General features: G+C 37.7%; 1 long non-coding RNA gene across 1 annotated transcript; it reads right to left on the bottom strand.

Annotated features, from left to right (window-relative positions):
* Positions 1 to 19,077: 19,077 nt before the first annotated feature.
* On the bottom strand, positions 19,078 to 21,993 carry LOC109810787 (uncharacterized). Its single transcript, XR_002240791.3, has 3 exons — positions 21,766 to 21,993; positions 20,637 to 20,726; positions 19,078 to 19,464 (listed from the first exon to the last, which is right to left on the bottom strand). It is a non-coding gene; the product is annotated as an uncharacterized LOC109810787 (long non-coding RNA).
* Between the last annotated feature and the right edge of the window lie 837 nt (positions 21,994 to 22,830).

Raw genomic sequence — 22,830 nt, 5'->3', positions numbered from 1 at the left:
TGTGGGCCTACCACGACCTTGGCTTGCATCACCAATCCACATCTGGAGTTAGCTCACCCACTGCCCTTCAAGTACCACGCACCATCTAGTACCTAACCAAAGACTACATCTCTAACTAGATACCTTACTCAAATTGGTCATTTAACCATGACATGGATGTAGACCCCTAAAATTGTCCGGGTCGGAAATAAGACTCGAAGACTCTCGAAGATCAAAGGAAAGTCACCCAGAAGGACTCCTGGAAGACCCTGGAAGACCCTAGGATGACAATCTGTAGGTTTAGAGGTCTTAGAGTAGCAAAAAAATAAGAAAGTGGAGGGAATGAAGCCCAATACGGCCTCCCAGAAGTTCAATACGGCCGTATTGAAGTTTCTGAACTTCAATACGGCTGCATTGAACTCAATGCGGCTGCACTGAACTTCAATACGGCCGTATTGAGGTTTTTGAACTCAATACGGCTGCACTGAACTTCAATACGGCCGTATTGAGGTTTTTGAACTTCAATACGGTCGTATTGAATTCAATACGGCCGTATTGTAGTTCAAAACTTCAATACGGACCGTATTGACCCTCATAAACCGTATTGAGCCTCTTCCCTATAAATATGACGTCAATGGGACGTCATTCTACACTTTTGAACTGAGTTTTAACCCTCTTCTTGAGTATTCTGGGTTTTTTTGAGCAGTGCTCTGCCTAGAAATCACTCGGAGAGTTGATCCGACGAAGTTTTTGAGTTCTGAGCATTTTGCTTGAGTCTCAAACTAAGTCGAAGGGAAATCCATCGGATTTCCAAGTCAAAAATTATTTTTTAGGAGGGAGCGAGCAGTCTTGTAGAGGGAGGGAACGCCAAAACGCTTCCCAATTTCTGTCAAGATATATAAGAAAGCACGCTTCAAAGGTTTATCTCTTTAAAGTCCCTTCTTTTACCGCTTTCTGTGTGTACATATTTAAACTGTCATCATGTAGATAGTTAATTTATAATTGCTTAGAATAAATAGGGGTAATTTAGTAATTTCGCATTATTATTTTTAAATAATCTGTCATAGGGAACCCGAAAGGGGCGCTGTGGGGTGCTAACACCTTCCCCACGCGTAACCGACTCCCTTACCCGACTCTGGTTGTAATGGCCGAAGTCGATTTTTGAATCGATTGCCTTAAACTTCTTTTTCCAATGTTTTGAGTAAAACATTGGTGGCGACTCCATGAACCCTTCCTTTTTATGAAAACCGCTAATCCATGGAGGGTCCCGCTTGGGATTAACATGGATTGGTGAGCCTTTTAATAAAATTGCTCGTTTGACGAGGTCTCAGTTTGAGAATAAGTCATTCTAGAAATCCATATTTTTAAACAAATAAAAGAGTCCAACCATCCCTCGCGAGTGCCGAAAGCCCGTTTCGGGCCGGTGGCGACAGATGGCGACTCCACTGGGGAAGCCTCGAGAGTCAGTCCCATTTAGTGACAGACAAATAATAGTTAAAATTACTTCATTACCCCTCGCTTGTATGATAATATGTTTTATCTATTTGGCTTTAAATAACTGTTGTATGTTTAAATTCTCGCAATTGTTTGAAATAAAAACTGCACACAAACCTTTGCACACAACAGTTCCCTCTATACCCGAGGGCATGAGTGGTAAACCATAGGGAGTGGATGTTAGTACGGCCGGTTGTCGAATGGGTCTATAGGTGCCCGTAGACCGTTGTCGGAAAAGCATCACTCAAGGTGATAACCATGAACTCGAGTCCGACAGTGCGTTGGAGCTTTCCATCGACTTACGACAAGAGGAATTGGGTCCCTATAATGGGGGCACCTTGGGGGCCTCAGACCGGTGAGAACAGTTAGAACCACTTTGAATATGCACTTTTCTGCAGGAAACCCCTACCTCGTGATTCGCTCGTGACTGTTCGTGGATGAGTGAATTGTTTGTGTAAATGCTTACGTGCAATTGTTTGTGCATTAATAAATAACCTCGTGATAAGGTCTAAAGAATAATCCCCATGCATGAAAAAACCATGACATGAGAGGAAAGACCATGTGTGAAAATATAATAAAAGTGAGGAGCATGTGCATCATTACCAATAAGATATCATGCATCCTCATAAACCATGCATTCTAGGTTCACCAATACCTCTTGACATGAGTAAAAGAGACCCATAATTATCGAGATTCTCCGTTGGGGAGGGATCATAAGTCAAGGAGGGTGGTAACACTCCGTTTTAAAAAGGCAGCGCCTTAAAAATGGAGGGTTATCAAGCTCATGTCAAGAGTGTATTCATGTCGTAAATAAGCTAATTAGAATAAACATTTATTTTAGAAAGTGGCTGGTCATCTCTCTGTCCTCACGCGCGCGCAGAAAATCAAGAAAATGGAAGCGCTGGAAGAGCAAAATAAGAAGCTCACAATCGAGCTCTCTCAGCTCAAAGAACAGATGGCGCAAATGATGGAGCTCATGCGTCACCACAATATGCATGGATCACACCACGGTGACCATGAGTCCCATCATGGAGAGGAGGAAGAGCACGAGGAAGAGCCTCCACACGCTATACCTATAGGGGCTGGAATTGTAATCAAAGAGCCCGAGGTTTCAAAAGAACAATTCCACGCCCTAGAGGATCGGTTGAGGGCTATGGAGGGACATGATTTTGACATCAAAGATGCCACCGACATGTGCTTAGTGAGGGACATTCAATTCCCTCCTAAATTTAAAGTGCCAGATTTCCCGAAATACGTGGGATCGACTTGCCCCAAGAGTCATCTCACCATGTACTGCCGAAAGATGGCTGCATATGCCACAAACGAAAAGCTCTTGATCCACTGCTTCCAAGAGAGCTTGGCTGATACCGCGCTCAACTGGTATATGCAGCTAGATGGAAATCTAGTACACACATGGAGGCAGTTGGCCGACGCCTTTCTCAAGCGCTACAAATACAACATCGACCTAACACCCGATAGGTCAGATCTTCAAGCCTTGAGTAAGAAAAATGATGAATCTTTCAAGGCGTACGCCCAACGATGGAGGGAGTTGGCGGCACAGATAGAGCCCCCGCTGTCTGATAAGGAGACGGTGTCCTTATTCATCAACTCGTTGACTGGTCCCTATTACGATAAAATGATAGGGAACACAACGACACTCTTCTCGGACATCATCACCATTGGGGAGAGAGTGGAACAAGGACTTAAAAGTGGGAAGCTGGCTAAGCCTTCCCAATCATATGAAGCTAAGAAAGCCTTCGGGAAGAAGAAGGAGGGAGGAGTCAACGCCATAACCATTTCTTCATCTTCTTCCACTTCGAAGTCAGGAAAGTCGCAGTATAACCCTGTGAGGAAGCTTGATAAACTTCCGACCACATATAGCGACCTCCTGCCGAAGTTAGTGGAAGCTCATCTTCTAGCTTACATTCCACCAAGGAAGATGGATCCACCTTATCCCGAGTGGTACAAACCACAAGATAAATGCCTATATCACTCGGGGGCACCAGGACATTCAACGGAGAACTGTAGGGCTCTCAAACACAAGGTCCAAGACCTTATTGATGCCGGGTGGGTCACCTTCGATTCGACAGCACCCGACGTGAGCAAGAATCCTCTACCAAAGCAGGAGTAGAGAATGACAAGCCACAATAGGGCCCCTCCGTATTTTTCTTTTCTCTTAGGGACTCGTGATCAGTACCTGAGATCATGAGAACCTTTTCATGCAAATAAGGGTCTTTGTACAAAATTTTAATACATATCAATAAAGAGGCATTTTTCACACATTATTCTCTCATTTGTTCTTTTCTCTCTTTCTCTCATTAATATTAATAAATTCTAAACCTAAACAGAACCAATAAAACAATTATGTCTGTGATTGTTCGCTCCGACCGGGATTCGAAAGTTGAAGATGAATGGGTTGAGTTGGACAGTGATGAGGAGACCATTTCTCTGGACTTGCAACGACTGCTAGATCAAGAGGCTCGTCTACTCCAACCGCATCAAGAAAAATTGGAGACCGTGAATTTGGGGCAAGGCCAAGAAATAAAAGAGGTCAATATTGGAACCCATATCAGTGATGAAATAAGGGAGCAATTGATCCAGTTGTTAAAGGAATACAAAGATGTATTTGCATGGTCGTACCATGATATGCCCGGTTTGGACTCTAATATCGTCGAGCACAAATTACCACTGAAAGAAGGGTTTCGACCCGTCAAACAAAAGCTCCGACGAGTCAAGCCCGAATGGTCTTTAAAGATCAAGGAGGAGGTAGAAAAACAATTAGACGCGGGGTTCCTGGTTGTGTCCCAGTATCCCGAATGGCTGGCTAACATTGTGCCAGTCATCAAAAAGAATGGAAAGGTTAGAGTTTGTGTTGACTATAGGGATCTAAATCGTGCCAGTCCAAAGGACGATTTTCCCTTGCCACACATCGATACACTTGTGGATCACACAACCACAAACACACTCTATTCCTTTATGGATGGATACTCGGGGTATAACCAAATCAAGATAAATATGGAAGACCGCGAGAAAACTTCTTTCATCACACCCTGGGGCACCTTCTGCTACAGGGTGATGCCTTTTGGACTTAAAAATGCGGGCGCCACCTACCAACGAGCGATGGTGACACTATTCCACGACATGATCCATAAAGAAATTGAAGTATACGTGGACGACATGATCGCAAAGTCGAAAGACGAGATGAACCACATTCAATATTTGAGAAAATTATTCAATCGGCTTCGCAAGTATCAGCTTAAGCTAAATCCGGCTAAGTGTACTTTCGGAGTCCGGTCGGGTAAGCTTCTCGGGTTCATCGTCAGTGAAAAAGGCATAGAGGTGGACCCCGATAAAGTAAAGGCAATAATGGAAATGCCTACTCCTAAAACTGAGAAAGAAATTAGAGGATTCCTCGGCAGGGTGAACTACGTCGCAAGGTTCATCGCACAGTTGACTGACACGTGCAAGCCAATATTCAAGCTGTTGCGCGAGAATCATTCCGAAGTTTGGGATGAAAATTGTCAACAAGCTTTTGATAAGATCAAACAGTGCTTGGCCAATCCACCGGTATTGGTGCCACCTGTCGAGGGAAGACCATTAATCCTCTACTTGACGGTGCTTGATGAGTCTATGGGGACTGTGCTGGGACAACAAGATGAAACAGGAAAGAAAGAACAAGCCATCTACTACCTGAGCAAGAAATTTCTTGATTATGAAACCCGCTATACGCCGCTAGAAAAAACGTGCTGCGCGTTAGCATGGGCAACGCAAAGGCTCAGGCAGTACATGATTAGGCATACTACTTGGTTGGTTTCCAAAATGGATCCAATTAAGTACGTGTTCGACAAACCCATAATCACTGGGAAGATCGCCCGATGGCAAGTACAATTATCAGAATTTGACATCATACATGTCACTCAAAAGGCCATCAAGGGTAGTACCCTAGCTGATTACCTAGCACACGGGCCGACCAATGATTATCAATCCCTTCAGGACGATTTCCCCGATGAGGATATAATGCATTTACAACATGAAGAGCCTAAAGATGATGCGTGGACCATGTATTTTGATGGAGCCTCCAACATGCTTGGACAGGGGATTGGAACAGTGTTAATCTCCCCACAAGGAAAGCATATCCCCCTAACGGCAAGACTCAACTTCGACTGTACAAATAACATGGCCGAATACGAGGCTTGCACGTTAGGAATCCAGGCAGCTATCAACAATGGTATCCTCAAGCTCAAAGTGTTTGGAGATTCGGCTTTAGTCATTCATCAGCTACGAGGTGACTGGGAAGTCCGAAATCCTAAACTGATACCATATGTTGAGCATATCAAAGATTTGACACATCTCTTTCAAAGTGTCGTCTTTGAATACATTCCAAGGGAGGAAAATCAGTTTGCCGACGCCCTTGCTACGCTCTCGTCGATGTTCGCCTTGGATAAAGAGCATGAAATGCCCATCATCAATATCCGGCGACACGATAAGCAAGCGTTCTGCCTTCTGATAGATGAAGCTATTGATGATTGTCCATGGTTCCACGACATCAAACAATACTTATCAAAAGGGGAATATCCTGATATGGCCAGCGATAATGACAAAAAGCATATCCGAAGAAGGGCCATGGGATTTTTACTAATTGGTGAAACCCTCTACAAGAAGAATCATGACTCGGTCTTGTTGAGATGTGTAGACCAAGTCGAAGCCCAAAACGTAATTAAAGAAATACATGAGGGGGTTTTCGGCACCCATATTCCCGGGCCTGCAATGGCTAAAAAGATCCTCAGGGCGGGATATTATTGGTCGACCATGGAAGGAGACTGTTACCAGTATGCGCGGAAATGCCATAAATGTCAAGCATATGCCGATAACATTCATGTCCCACCCACTCCACTCAACGTGTTGGCTTCACCTTGGCCATTCGGAATGTGGGGCATGGATGTTATTGGACCTATCGAGCCAAAAGCATCCAATGGACATAGGTTCATCCTTGTGGCCATTGACTATTTCACCAAATGGGTAGAAGCGGCATCATATGCTCATGTGACCCGAAAGGTGGTAACATCCTTCATCAGGAAGAACATCATATGCAGATACGGTATTCCCGATAAAATCATCACTGATAATGGATCCAATCTAAATAACAAGATGGTGGAAGAACTGTGCCAAGAGTTCAAAATCCAACACCACAACTCTTCCCCCTATCGACCAAAGATGAATGGGGCAGTCGAGGCAGCCAATAAAAATATCAAGAAGATAGTGCAAAAGATGGTTGTCTCATTCAAAGACTGGCATGAGATGCTACCCTTCGCTCTCCATGGATACAGGACTTCAGTGCGCACATCCACAGGAGCTACTCCATTCTCCCTCGTTTATGGGATGGAGGCGATCTTGCCTGTTGAAGTTGAGATACCTTCTCTAAGGGTAATCATGGAAGCGAAACTTTCCGAGGCAGAATGGGTTCAAAGCCGATACGACCAATTGAACCTCATTGAAGAGAAACGGCTGAACGCCATATGCCATGGTCAAGCCTATCAGAGAAAGATCAAAAAGGCTTTTGACAAGAAAGTCCACCCTCGAGTCTATCATGAGGGAGAACTGGTAATGAAGAAGTTGCTACCAGCTCAAAAGGACAAAATCGGAAAGTGGGCCCCAAATTACGAAGGACCATATGTGGTGAGGCGAGCCTTCTCAGGAGGAGCACTGATCCTCACGGACATGGATGGAGAAGAACTTCGATACCCAGTCAACGCTGACGTGGTAAAGAAGTACTACGCTTGAAGACGTTGCTTGCACAGGCCCGCTAGGATGAAAACCCGAAAAGGGCGTCCTAGGCAAAAGTTAGGGCAAAATAAAAAGCCCGCCAGTACAAGGGTACTAGGCAAAACAAAGGCAAAATCACCCCCGCTAGGATACGTCCTAGGCAAAAGTTAGGGGCAAAAGAATAAGACATAAAAATAAAGCAAGCAACGATCACTTGAATCGAAAACCGAAAGGCGATTCATGTGATTATCTTCTAGAAGCAAGCGTCTTGCAGTGTCTACACTCCTGACTCAGGCATATCACCCGAAACAACTAGGAGAACGTACGGAGCAACAATTACAGATATAATTGTTAAGCCCAATGTAAATAGCCTACCCAGGCCAGCCATTCTTCAGAAATTTCCTTCTGTATATCTTTCTGTAAAAACACTTGTGAATATTAATAAAATATCTATTCATTTCTTTTCTCTCTTGACCATGTGATTATGCCTCTAAATTGGTATTTCTAAAAAATTGTATGAAATTCCTTAATAATCGGTCAATAAAAGAAAATGGGAGGGGTTCCTATAAAATCCGTAATCTCCTGCGTAAAAAGGCTCACAAAAATATTCCCTCACGTCAATGACAGAAGTTCCTCCAAGAAGAGGAGGATAGGGAGAGCCATTCATTTTTTCTAAATAAAAGAACAAAAATAAAAAACTTGCATCGTGTGCATCACACACATTAGTTGCACATTTAAAGACCTTACCACGAGGCAATTGCATAAAATAGAAAAAATGGAAAAATTGCTTGTGTATGACAGCAGTCAACAGAAAAAGCCAAAAAACGACAAAAAGGCAAAAATACAGAAAAAGCCAAAAAATGACAAAAAAGGCAAAAAAATACAGAAAAAGCCAAAAAACGACAAAAAAGGCAAAGATTTAGAAAATCAATCGCCTCGTACAGAATAATTGAGCCTGGAGAGGCTTGCCGAAATAATACTCTCAGAATAACTGAGCCTGGAGAGGCTTGCTGAAATAATACTCCCACAGAATAATTGAGCCTGGAGAGGCTTGTCGAAACAATACTCTCTCACCATACAGAATAACTAAGCCTGGAGAGGTGTGCCAAAATAATACTCCCCAGAGATATCCCAGCTTCCACTCACGGGCCAAATTTCCCAGTGAAAGCTATCAAACCAAGATCAGCAAAATTCCCCAAGGGAGGCTTGATCATCTAAACAGAATATCCAAGTCGAAAGGACTTAAACTCCTCCAGTGGAAGATAGCTTTCCAACTCAAAACAAAGAGTGAAGCTAAGCCTGAAGAGGCTTTCTAAATAATACTCTGGGATACATAAGATCCCCAAATCCTCAGTCGCCTACTCAAGAGGCACCCTTACAAAAGGAGAAAAATAAAAAAATAAATATTCCCCAAGCGGAATTCGGCATCTAGCCAAACCACTAAACATCAAGATGATTTGCCTAACAGAAGAGGTCAATCAAAAATCAACATCCAGAATCCCCAGCGGATAACAGCCTACACAGAGGCAGCAAAAATCAGAAAATCCAAAAGAGTCACCCGAATAAGGATAACCGGGATACTCCACAACGTCGAAAAGACGTCAGCCAATCATAAGGCATCGCTCACATCAGAAAGAGCATCTTCGTGTCTACACCCCAAGGAAACAGAAATTCCTCAATGGGCACCAACTATGCAAAGGAAAGTTGGGACACAAGAACCTATGAGTAACTGCACATCCCCTAGACGGATCCCTGCGTTATCCAGCCCTTAGCGGCACCAAAATCAAAAACAAATCGTCAAAGCAGCATTGTGGACTGTGGAGACAAAACCATCACAGATCCCTGGAGAGGGCAAACTCACATTGCCAACGTCGTCAAGAACACGGAGGCAGACCCTGGGGAGGGCAAACCGCAGACCCTGGAGAGGGCAAACTCAACTGCCTAGGTTGTCAGAAACACCAAAGCAGAGCCTGGAGAGGCGGTACTCACGCTACCAAAGTGTTCAGAAGCGCGGAGGTATGCAGCTTCCAGCTCGGGCGGCGAGCGAAGCAAAGCCTGGAGAGGCAATACTCACAACTTCCAGCTCGGGCGTCGAGTGAAGTTGAGCCTGGAGAGGCGGTACTCACAGCTTCCAGCTTGGGCGGCAAGCGAAGCTAACCCTGGAGAGGGCAAACTCAATTGCCTAGGATGTCAGAAACACCGAAGCAGAGCCTGGAGAGGCGGTACTCACAGCTTCCAGCTTGGGCGGCAAGCGAAGCTAACCCTGGAGAGGGCAAACTCAACTGCCTAGGATGTCAGAAGCACCGAAGCAGAGCCTGGAGAGGCGGTACTCACAGCTTCCAGCTTGGGCGGCAAGCGAAGCTAAGCCTGGAGAGGCGGTACTCACAGCTTCCAGCTTGGGCGGCAAGCGAAGCTAAGCCTGGAGAGGCGGTACTCACAACTTCCAGCTCGGGCGTCGAGTGAAGTTGAGCCTGGAGAGGCGGTACTCACGCTACCAGAGTGTTCAGAAGCACGGAGGTATGCAGCTTCCGGCTCGGGCGACGAGCGAAGCAAAGCCTGGAGAGGCTACTCAGCAATTTTCCACCGGAAGACACTACAAGTCGAAAGGATGGCCTTATTCCCCGGACAATTGGGTCAACTCCTTTACTTATCAACCGGTACACTAAAAGGCCGTTTGACTAAGTAAAGGGGGGGCAGCTGTAGACCCCTAAAATTGTCCGGGTCGGAAATAAGACTCGAAGACTCTCGAAGATCAAAGGAAAGTCACCCAGAAGGACTCCTGGAAGACCCTGGAAGACCCTAGGATGACAATCTGTAGGTTTAGAGGTCTTAGAGTAGCAAAAAAATAAGAAAGTGGAGGGAATGAAGCCCAATACGGCCTCCCAGAAGTTCAATACGGCCGTATTGAAGTTTCTGAACTTCAATACGGCTGCATTGAACTCAATGCGGCTGCACTGAACTTCAATACGGCCGTATTGAGGTTTTTGAACTCAATACGGCTGCACTGAACTTCAATACGGCCGTATTGAGGTTTTTGAACTTCAATACGGCCGTATTGAATTCAATACGGCCGTATTGTAGTTCAAAACTTCAATACGGACCGTATTGACCCTCATAAACCGTATTGAGCCTCTTCCCTATAAATATGACGTCAATGGGACGTCATTCTACACTTTTGGACTGAGTTTTAACCCTCTTCTTGAGTATTCTGGGTTTTTTTTGAGCAGTGCTCTGCCTAGAAATCACTCGGAGAGTTGATCCGACGAAGTTTTTGAGTTCTGAGCATTTTGCTTGAGTCTCAAACTAAGTCGAAGGGAAATCCATCGGATTTCCAAGTCAAAAATTATTTTTTAGGAGGGAGCGAGCAGTCTTGTAGAGGGAGGGAACGCCAAAACGCTTCCCAATTTCTGTCAAGATATATAAGAAAGCACGCTTCAAAGGTTTATCTCTTTAAAGTCCCTTCTTTTACCGCTTTCTGTGTGTACATATTTAAACTGTCATCATGTAGATAGTTAATTTATAATTGCTTAGAATAAATAGGGGTAATTTAGTAATTTCGCATTATTATTTTTAAATAATCTGTCATAGGGAACCCGAAAGGGGCGCTGTGGGGTGCTAACACCTTCCCCACGCGTAACCGACTCCCTTACCCGACTCTGGTTGTAATGGCCGAAGTCGATTTTTGAATCGATTGCCTTAAACTTCTTTTTCCAATGTTTTGAGTAAAACATTGGTGGCGACTCCATGAACCCTTCCTTTTTATGAAAACCGCTAATCCATGGAGGGTCCCGCTTGGGATTAACATGGATTGGTGAGCCTTTTAATAAAATTGCTCGTTTGACGAGGTCTCAGTTTGAGAATAAGTCATTCTAGCAATCCATATTTTTAAACAAATAAAAGAGTCCAACCATCCCTCGCGAGTGCCGAAAGCCCGTTTCGGGCCGGTGGCGACAATGGATCGACTACTTCTATGCCCCCCCCCCCCCCGACACAGTACTAAAGGATTCAACTTTAAGAAAACAACTTTCAACTTATCACCTTAGTACTATGTATCTCAACATGGGACATATATCTTCACCATATGTCCCCAACTTTACAACTTTACAACAATAGACATCATTATAAACCTTTACAACAATAGTCATCTTGGAAACTTTAAAACAACTTAATGCAACTTAACAACTTTTAATTAACTTTCATAAGCAACTCTAACAACTTTACAACATAAATAACTTATATATCACAACATCATCATAACATTATCAACAATAGGCAACACACAACTTAGCAACCTATACAACTATACACTCTTTTAACAACTTTAACAACATTATAATAAACCTTTACAACAATAGAGATCATTATAAACCTTTACAATAATAGACATCTTTATACAACTTTACAACTATAGGCATCATTCATTCGGCTTTTCAACAATAGTCATCTTGGCAACTTTAAAACAATTTAATGCAACTTAACAAATTTTAATTAACTTTCATAAGCAACTCTAACAACTTTACAACATAAATAACTTATATATGACAACATCATCATAACATTATCAACAATAAGCAACACACAACTTAGTAACTTCTATACAACTATACACTCTTTTAACAACTTTAACAACATAGCAACTTACAACTTTAAAATAACCTTCATATAAGTTTTTCAACTTCATCAACTTGACAACTAAAAATAAACTTACAACATATAATCAACTTGAATTTACAACTTGAACAGCTTTAATCTATATTTTAGCCTTTAAAAGTAAGGAATTCTTGAAGAAAATCTCAAACAGAGTCAGTCACACCCGTGACTCACCAATCACACCCATGACTCACCAGTCACGCCCGTGACTCGCTCTGTCTAAGCAATATTATGAAGCCCGAGGAGATTATGGTCGTGACTCACCAATCACGCCCGTGACTAACCAGTCACCCCCAAAAAACTTCAAACAAAAAACCCCATTTTGATTTTTTTTCCAGATCTTGTAATCTCAGCAACTGCAAACATATACAACTATAATCAAACCCTTCATAACAAAGTAAATCAATATAAACAACTTAGAATCTCCACATGCAACCATCAATCTTCACAAAATTTAGAAATTTCAAAACAATACCAAAACCCAACTTCTTCTCCACAACTCAATTTAATCCATCTGACTCAGAGGTTTTGGGCTAGACGAGGACTTCAGGGAAGAACTCTATCCTACCACGGAAAGAGAAGGAGGAAGAAGAGGGTGCTTCGACTTTGCAATCCTAGCTCCACCACGTCCGAGAAATAAGAGAAGAGAAAAATGGAGAAGATTGAGAAATCTTTTGACTTCAGAGCTTGAAGCCTCCTCACTCTACCAACTGCTCAACCTCGAGAAGAAAATGAAGAAGAATTAGAAAAGTGAAGTGAAGGAAGAAAGGAAAGAAGGAGTTCAGGAATCACACTTTCCCTCCTCTCTTTATCTACTTTGATAGTTTTCTCTTGATAGTAGTATTTTCTTATTTTAAGGAGTGAATTTTAGAGTGAGAAGTGGTGTAATTTTCTATTTTAGTATTTTTTTTTCAATTGTACCTATTCTCTCTTTTTGCCTTTATTTTCTCATCTCTTATTTTAGTTATGCATTATTATTTTGTTACTTTGGTATCCAAAAGTGGTATCAAATCTAAATAGGTTATTAGTATTATTTCGCTGTAATGCACACTAGTATAGTGTCGAAAACAATTCGTAATATGCTTTATGGCTATAGTATTGTTTGATATGTCACATTAGAAAAGAGTTATTCTTGTTACTAACTATATAGTGTGGTAGTGTGAAAGTGAAAATTTGGGAAAAGTTTTGACAAGGAAAAACATGGTATTTAAGTGTGTCCATTACTAACCCATCTCTTTCCTAAGAACTTACTTAATGTGTACTATAGTCAACGGTCTACAATCATTGTTCCAGTAGATGGTACTATTCATAGTGGAAGTTGCATAAGTTAGTTTAATTGAGAGAAAAATTAGAAAAAAAATCATGGCAACAAAATATGAGATAGAGAAATTTAAAAGGAGTAATTTGTGCTGCAAAAATTAAAGATAAGAGCAATCTTGAGGAAATACAACCTTAGTGTAATTGAAAGTGGACACACAAATATCGTTAATGATAAGTGGAGAGAAATGGATGATAATGTTGTTGTCGATCTGCATTTAGCAATTATGGATTCAATTTTTTCTAGTGTTGTAGAGAAGAAAACGACAAAGGAGATTTGTGACACTCTCATCAAGTTTTACGAGGTCAAGTCACTTCACACATTTTCTTAAAGAAAAAACTCTATACTCTTTGAATGAGTGAGTCCATGACGATAACAAACCACATCAACAATCTGAATACAATATTTTCTCAACTTACAATGTCAAATTTTAACATAGTAAAAAATGATCGTGTAGAGCTTTTATTATAGAGTTAATCAGATTTGTATGATCAACTCATCATCAAAATAACAAATAACAATGTCATCAGCCTTCTATCTTTTGATGATATTGCCAGAGCTATTCTTGAAGAAGATGATAGAAAAGAATGGCACAATCCAAGAGGGGGGGGTGAATTGGATTCTATGACCCTTTAAAAAATTATCAGAGTTTCTAGGATCTTTATTTCACTTAAAACTTTTCTATGACTGAATTTCCAAATGAAGCTTTTCTAAAGACTTGTTATGAAAATATGAATGCAATATGCCCACTTGATTACAACATAATGAGGTTCAATAACAATGCACTAATTCAGATTTAAACCATCAAGATTCACATACACTTGTTAATCAAGTTTTATCTTCTTTAAAGTTCAACCAAGAAATTACACAATGTAAAAGATAAGGTAGAAGAAGATTGCACAAGTCTTTTATACTGGTTCAACCACTCCACATGTGACCTACATCCAGTCCTTAATCAACACCTGATTAAGATTTGTTCCACTATCTTTAAGCAAGAAGGTTTACAAGCACACACACATGCATATACTTCAACACTAAAGATAACCACTTTCTTGACCCCAAGAAAGCACCCCTTGTAGAACCCACTACAAGAAACCTTACCACTTGAGAAACCCTTCTCAAGATTTTTACAAAGATTCACAAAGAATAAAGGAACGAATTCACCTAGAATTCTTAAACAAATCTTTATCTTCCCCTTTCAAGAATATGATGATAATTATCTTCTCACAAGCTTTTCACAAACGTTTTCACTCTTGGATTTCACAAAGAAAACTCTCCAAGATGTCACAAAGACTCCACAAAACGTTTTTCACAAATTGATTATCAGTTCTAACTCTTGTCTGAAGTTTCTCAAAGTTCAAACTATTTATAAAAGTTTCAGACGCAGATAATCGATTATTTTAAAGAATAATCGATTATTTTGTTATTCAGGTTTTCTGGAAACCAACCAAGAACAATATAATCGATTATTTTGCTGGATAATCGATTATTCCAGAAAGTTGTTCCTGGGATAATCGATTATTTTGGCAAATAATCGATTATTGCAGCAAGGCATCCCATTTTATAATCGATTATTTTGAGTTAGTACTTAAAACTTCATTTTAAGTCTCAAAATAACTTTTCAATGTTTTAACTCATCATCATATACTCTCTACTTAGTTTAAATATAGATTTGATTATGCACAAAGCATACTAAGCACACACAATATAAAATCTCATTCAAAACAACTTAATTTCTAAACTCTATTACATTGCTCCATTACATAGCATGTTCTTGACTTTTCTTTGACTTTGTTTTTGTGCTTCCAAGTTGTAAGTTGTTGTTGTACACTTGTGTTGTGATCATCAAAACTTCTTTAGGCTTCAAGCTCTCCTAAGCTCAACAGAAGAATCCAAGCACAAAAATAAGGAAGATAGGTTGGAAAATTGTAAACAAGTAGAAGTATTAACAATGATGAGAAGGAGATCAACAAAATGTGATCCTAATGGGAGTCAAAATCATGATAGATTGAAAATCTTGGAGATGGAAGAATCTCAAATGTTACAATTGTGACATAAAATGGCACATGAAAAAAGATTGTTGGCACAAGAAAAGTGGATGGAAGAACTCTAAAGCCTCAACCTCTCAAGGTTGCGTTTCAAGTACCTCAGATGATGCGGAAGTCTTATACAATGAAGTAGTAGTGAGTTCTAAAGGTGGGAGATAAACTCCGTGATTGTTGGATATTGGATTCAGGTGCAACCTAGCACATGACTCCACACCAAGATTGGTTTTACACTTATGAACCTATCTCAGGAGAATCTATGTTTATAGGAAATGATCATGCCCTAGAAATTGCTAAAGTTGGTACTGTCAAATTAAAAATGTATGATGGTATTGTTCAAACAATTCAAGGAGTACAACATGTGAATGGTTTAAAGAAAAGTTTATTGTCCATTGGGCAATTGGATGACCTTAGGTGCAAGATCCACATTGAAGATGGAATCTTGAAGGTAGTTAAAGGAAATATGGTAGTGATGAAAAAAGAGAAGATCACAACCAATCTATACATGCTTTTGGGAGAAATGCATTAGTCGCAACAAGTTAAAAGGAAGCAACGATGATATTGACATCATAGATTTGGTCATATGTTAGAGCAAGACCTAAAAATTCTTGTGAAACGTAATCTCTTGTCAAGGCTCAAAGCGATAAATTTACAATTTTATGAGCACTGTATAATAAGCAAGCAACATTAATTGAAGTTTGCCAAAATAACTACTAATAATAGACACATACTTGACTTGGTCCATTATGATGTATGGGAATTACCGAAAGTATTTTTGGGAGAAGTAAAATACTCTACATTATTCATTGATGATTACTCTAGGAGATTGTGGGTGTACCCAATCTATTACTAGTTATGACTCTACACTTAATTGGAGGGGCAATAAGCTACTTATTCAAGTTACAAATTGTTGTGGCTCTATCTAGTACAAAAGTTGAATACATGACAGCTACCCAAAAATTCAAGGAAGCAATTTGGATTCAAAGGCTAATGGAGGAACTTGGGCACAAATAGTAGAAGACTATTGTGTATTGTGATAGTTAAAGAGTCTTGCACATTACGAGGAATCTAGCATTTCATTCCAAAACAAAGCACATAGACATACAATATCACTTTGTTCATGAAGTAGTAGAAGAAGAAAGATTGGATATGTAGAAGATTCATACCAAAGACAACCTAGCAAATGTGATGACAAAGCTGATCAACACTTACAAGTTTATATGGTGCCGATCTTCATAAGGCCTATGAAACATAAGCAACATGAAATGGCAAAGAAGAAAGAGTAATGTAGGGAGAAGTAGTGTGAAGATATGGTTAGCTTAATCACAATCTTTAAATGGGAGAATTGTTAGAAAAAGAAGTCTTACATTGGAGGGAACTTCTCACTAAGACTATAAATAAAGTTTAGTTGTCCCCCTCCAACACATTCCAAATCTTTCCCTCCTCTCTTTATCTACTTTGAGAGTTTTCTCTCAAAGTAGTAGTATTCTTCTATTTTAAAGAGTGAATTTTAAAGTGAAAGAGTGATGTAATTTCCTCATAAAGTTTTTTTTTCCTATTGTGTTTATTGTCTCTTTTTGTTCTTATTTTCTTATCTCTTATTTTAGTTGTTATTTTTTTGTTACTTTGGTACTCAACACATATTGTATCACATCAATAATTCACATGTTAGATTAGTATCCAATTAACAACGTCAACCAATTAATTGACGTAGTGATAACATTATAGTGTTAAATCTAAGCTATTGTAAAACTGATATTTGTTATTGATGGCTCCAAAATTTTAAGGGATTATATTTTTATAACTTAATAGCTACTAAGGATAATCTTTCAAATATCTTCATCTTAATTTAGAAAATTAAAATAAAGCAACAATAAAAGATAAATACAATAATATTTTAACATCATCTTTTAAATTCAAACACTTAATTTTTGTTCTTTAAAATCTTTATAAGTTTATCCAATCAATGTCAATTTGTCACATAATCAATTAATAAAGAGATAATATATGTAAAATTTTAAAAGTAAAGTGGCAAGTGTAATGACCCACCGTGGTCCCTACACTTAGTAGAATCGCACTAAAAATAGTGAACTAAGATAAATAATAAAATTGGATAACTTATAAATACAAAAACATGGAAAATATATAAGAATAATTGAGTTTTTAAATATTAGGTATTTATACAGTTATCCAAAACTAATATCTCCTAGTGCCGGTCAAGCACAAAACTGTTACCCAAGGTGGTAACTCTGATACTAGGAACCAAAAAAAATTCCACTTCTAGCAGCGGACGCAGCCAACAGCTCCAACTTAGCCCTGATCTGCTCCCATACACAATATGATCATAGCATTCCATTCACATCGAAACAGAAGGGTAAGCTAGAATTCAATAAACAACCATACAAGTATAGGGAAATACTATACTACTCATTCATTCAATCATCATCACAAACAACCACACAATTTAACATAAAACCCAACTCATTCATACAACATAGAAGCAACTTTAATACAACAACAACAATATACAACTTAAAATTTAATGCGTCATCACACATATACAAGTAGGAGATCTCCAACAACTGAGGTTGAGCAGTCTAGGTGGCATAAACTCTACCAAATCCAATGTTTGACCTATCTTAACCAGGTCAGGTATAGGACATCGTTAGGAACTCTAAAGAGAACTAGGTATAGATAACAATAGGCGATTGCTCAGGTGTGCCACTTAGACTCCACTACAAAAAAAAAAGGTTTTTAGCGACCAGAAAAATCGGTCGCAAAATTGGTCAAATCGGTCGCTATTTACATTAGCGACCGATTTGAAGTGGTTGCAAAAACCCTGGTCGCAAACTTATATAGCGACGGAAATTCGGTTGGTCGCTGTTTAGCGACCGAATTTTTCGGTCGCTAATTGGTCACTATCAATATGGTCGCTATATGATATGGGGACCAATTTAGGGACCCAAAAAAACGTCGCTAAATCGGTCGCTAAATATTTTTTTTTTTAATTTTTGTCGCTAAATCCGTCGCTAAAGTTTTTTATATTTTAAAATAAAAAATTATTTTTCATTGTAGTCGCTAAATCGGTCGCTAAATGTATTTTTTTTAAAAAAATAATTTTAATTTCCGTCGCTAAATCCGTTGCTACATTTATTTATATTTTAAAATTAAAAATAGTTTTTTTATTGTGGTCGCTAAATCGGTCGCTAAATAAATTTATTAATTTTTAAAAGAATTTCATTTCTGTCGCAAAATCCGTCGCTACTTTTTTTATATTAAAAAAATCATTTTTTTACTGTGGTCGCTAAATCGGTCGCTAAACAATTTTTCTTTTATTTTTAAATTAAAAAATCATTTTTTATAGTGGTCGCTAAATCGGTCGCTAAACAAATTTTTTAATTTTTAAATGTTTTTATTTCCGTCGCTAAACCCGTCGCTATGTTTTTTATATTTTTAAATTTAAAAAATCATTTTTTTATTGTGGTCGTTAAATCGATCGCTAAATAATTTTTGTTTTTCATTACATAAAAATGATTTTCATTTCGGTGGCTAAATCGGTCGCTAAGTGTAATTTTTATTTTTCGAAAATATTTTTTATTTCGGTCGCTAAAGTGGTCACTAAATTTATTTGCTTTATTTTTAGATACAAGAGTATTGGTCGCTAAATTCGGTCGCTAAGCTTTCTTTATTTTTAGAGACGAAAAAATCGGTCGCTAATTTTAAACCTGGAACACTATCTATCTTATTTTTTTTTAATTTTCATTTTGAACCTGTTTAACAATCATAAACAATAACACTAAAATTGATAATGCATATATAGTCCTAATATCACAATAAAAATAATTAAAATATATAATGTTTGATACAATCTACAAAATCACAACTAATAAAAAGAATCCAAAAAAGAAATGACATTTAACTAATAACTAATAGTAAAAATCAAATAAAGTATTCTAAACCATAACTAATATAAAACATCCAAAATAAGTCTTCAAAACCACAATTAACTAAAAGCATCTAAAAGGAGTATATAACATTTAACTAATAGTAAAAACTAAAACAAGTATATGATCATAAAAGAGAAATACACATACAATCAACAATCTTTCGGTGTATCATCAACATGATCATGCTGCTCGTCATCAACATGATCATGCTGCTCGTCTTCAACATGGTGTCTGGGGTCATCCATAGTGGTAGTTGGTATACTAGACCCTAACATAAGAGAGTTAATTTGAAAGTGTCGTAAGATTAACTGCATCTGTTGATCTTGTTGATGCATACGCTCACTTTGCTGTCTCATGTGCTCATTTTGCAACATAGATCACAATACAAATTATATAATAACTTTACATTTCAGACATAGCTCTCATTCTAAAATTCATTGTGAACTCATATTATACATTTCAAAATGCTTTAAATAATGATCCATATGGAACATTGGCTGAGCAAGTCGCTACCATTGCTCAGGTTAGCTTGTATAGTTGTATTTATTTCACATTTTTTTATAGCAATGTTTGCCCAGGAACTTTTGAAAATGTCTTGTTGATTGATTAATTTAATTGAAAAATTGGCTTTTGATGGAGGCTACTGCCATCAATTTATCTATGTGGCTGACTGACCTAATGGCACATGGATTCATTGTTTGCTGTAAACCATGAATGTAAATGAATACCAAATATTGGTGTTGACTCTATTTAGAGATATAAAATAAAAAATTTACATAATATTAAAGTTGTGACCAAGTGGTCAACAGTAGGATCTTTGGTGTTTCCATTTTTCATAATTTAATTAAACTTTGGAATAAGGTAGAGTATATTTGAGCATTATCCATGATGTGAGCACAAAGGAGTCTTGCATGCAAGGTTGTCTAACTTAAGAGTGTACATGAACTCATGGAAAGTGCATAGACTTGACTCATAAATTCATAATATTTTACCTATTTGCCATGCTTTGAAAACAATGATAGATACCCATTAGTTAGTAGAATAATTGGTTGGTCAGAGAGTTAGTTAGTCAGGGGCTGGGATAACTAAGGAAATAAGGCATGTTGCTTATAAATAAGAAAAGGGGTTGAAAGTGAGATTTTATGTTGTGATTTGAGAGGAAATTTATGTTGGTATGGGTGAGTCTAAGCCTCTCAATAATCCTGGGAATTATTTTGTAATTTTCTATTAATAGAAACTTAGCTTTCTACAATTCTGATTCACTTTCTATCACACAAAGGGATCTTGCAAGCAAGATTGTGAAACTCTGATAGTTTTCATATACTCATGGATGGTCAGTAGACTTGACTTGCAATTTGTAAGAGTTTACGTAATAACAATTAATGCTAAGAAAGGCCTAATGACAGTATCCAAACAAAATATAATACCATAAACAGCTACCTTCAACAACTTGTACTCTTGCAGGCAAATCAAAGACTTGGAGCAGGATGTCCCCACCAAATTCCTCTTCCTTCTCCTTGCTTTCAAATGCTAATTGGAGAAAATAGATCTTTTTGTGTTAGTTGTAAATTGTACGACAGTGAATGATCAGTCTATATAGTATTATATAAGATTTTAGCACTAAGATTACACCCACATCAGTAATGATTTAGAGAATCTGAGTATTACATTCATAGTGTTTATCAAAATAAATTCCCACAGGAGAAGTTTGATGCTAGAAGGAATCAAGGAACTGCAAACAGTTAACTCAAAATATCCACTAATTTTATATGGGGGACCATATGTTAGTGCGCAATTACATGACATGATTATCTTTTAGAAAATTATTTATGCAATGTTTCTTATAATATAAATATATTATTGAATAAAAATTAAAAAAATACTAGCTTTTGCACAAAAAACTGACTCTGTTTTTACATCAGAATCAAACACGGATGCAGGAATCAATAAAAGACCGACAAAGGGAATAGCAGAGAATTATGTTTCAAAATATGAGGTATCTATCTCACAAGGATGAATGAATGAAAAGCAATTAAGAAATTATTGACAGCAGAGAGACATAAACTAAGCAAAAATGAAAATGAAAATGTATGTGTGATGCGTGTAAATATAGATATATATAAGCAGTGAATCACGGCGAGGAATGTGCAATGTTTTAGGTCTCTTGGTTGGGAATCTGGAATGGGGCTTTCGCTAATTAAACAAATAAATATAAAAATGTAACCTCTTTTATTATTATTGAAACCTGAGAATTCAGACTTTAAGAGAGACGAATCAATTTTCTAATGCTCGTGGAAGGGGCATTGCTTTTTCCTGCTTATGATGATAATACTAGAGACGATTAATTATTTTTTTTCCCTATTATGTGGATGTCATCTTTTGGCCATAGAGAAGTGCATGCTTTATAGTTTGGAGGCGAAAAGAGAGACAGAGAAAGAGGAAGTGGAAGAGGTCTTATGATTGTATCTATCTCGCAAGGATGAATGAATGAATGCTTAATGATGAAAGAAATGAGAGACATTGAATAGGGTCAATGTTAAAGGCACACACGAAGATACAGTGGACTCACAAAATCAAAATGCAAAATCAGTAATCACCAAGCCAAGCCAATGGGTCACGTCACAGTGAGCAATAGCGAGCCAAGCACGACAGAACTGCTGCGTCACGGCAGAACGGCAAAGAGAAGTTGAACCCTAACTCCCACCAGTGGTTCAGAACGAAGAAGCTGAACCCTAACTCCCACCAGTGGTTCAGAGTAGTGAAGGAAAGGGAGAAAGTGTGCGTTGGTGGGAACTCTGAATCCTAATAAATTAACTCAAATTTTAAAATATATTTTAATTAAAAATAATTTTTTGGTTAATACAGTAACTAAAACTATTATAATAAATAATGAAATTAAAAAAAAAATGTTTGAATGGTTATTTTTTTAATCAAGCTAAATTAAATATTTTAATTATTTTATAATAAATTAAAATTAAAATATAATAAAATATATTAACCGATATTTCAAATAAAATACATTAAAATATTATAATCAAAAGAAATCTAGCATTAAATCAAAAGATTATAAAAATTATAACTAAAATCATAATAAATATTTTAATATTTATTTTTATTATATATTAAAATTTAACATTTGTATAAAAAAATGATAAAGATTTTAGATTTTATGTATTATATTTTATAATCAAAAGAAATCTAATATTAAATCAAAATTATAAAAAGTTATAACTAAAATCATAATAAGTATTTAGATAATATAATTTTAAAATTTATATGTATATTAGATATATTTTAAATAAAAAAAATTATATTAAAAATTAATTTATAATTAAACAAAATAAAAATATTTCAAAATATGGCTGTTGTTAAATCAGTTTCCTATGGTGGGATCATATTCATATATAATAATAGTGTGACACCCTCTACCCCAACATACATATACAGTAATTATAAAAAATATAAAAATTTTCATCATTAAAAATCTAATTTCCAGCCACGTAAGGGTAAAGAGTTCACATTCATAAACTTAATCCAAATAACATGTCAGTAAAATTACAAAGAAATAAAACTAAATTTTCTAAAATAATTTAATAAGAACATCTTTAAACTAATTCTATATATGTCCCGATGT

This window comes from Cajanus cajan, chromosome 6, assembly GCF_000230855.2.
Source record: "Cajanus cajan strain Asha chromosome 6, NIPB_CcT2T_4, whole genome shotgun sequence".
NCBI classification, from domain to species: Eukaryota; Viridiplantae; Streptophyta; class Magnoliopsida; order Fabales; family Fabaceae; genus Cajanus; species Cajanus cajan.
The sequence above is the reverse complement of the archived record's forward strand: the minus strand, read 5'-3'. Positions and strand labels throughout refer to the sequence as shown.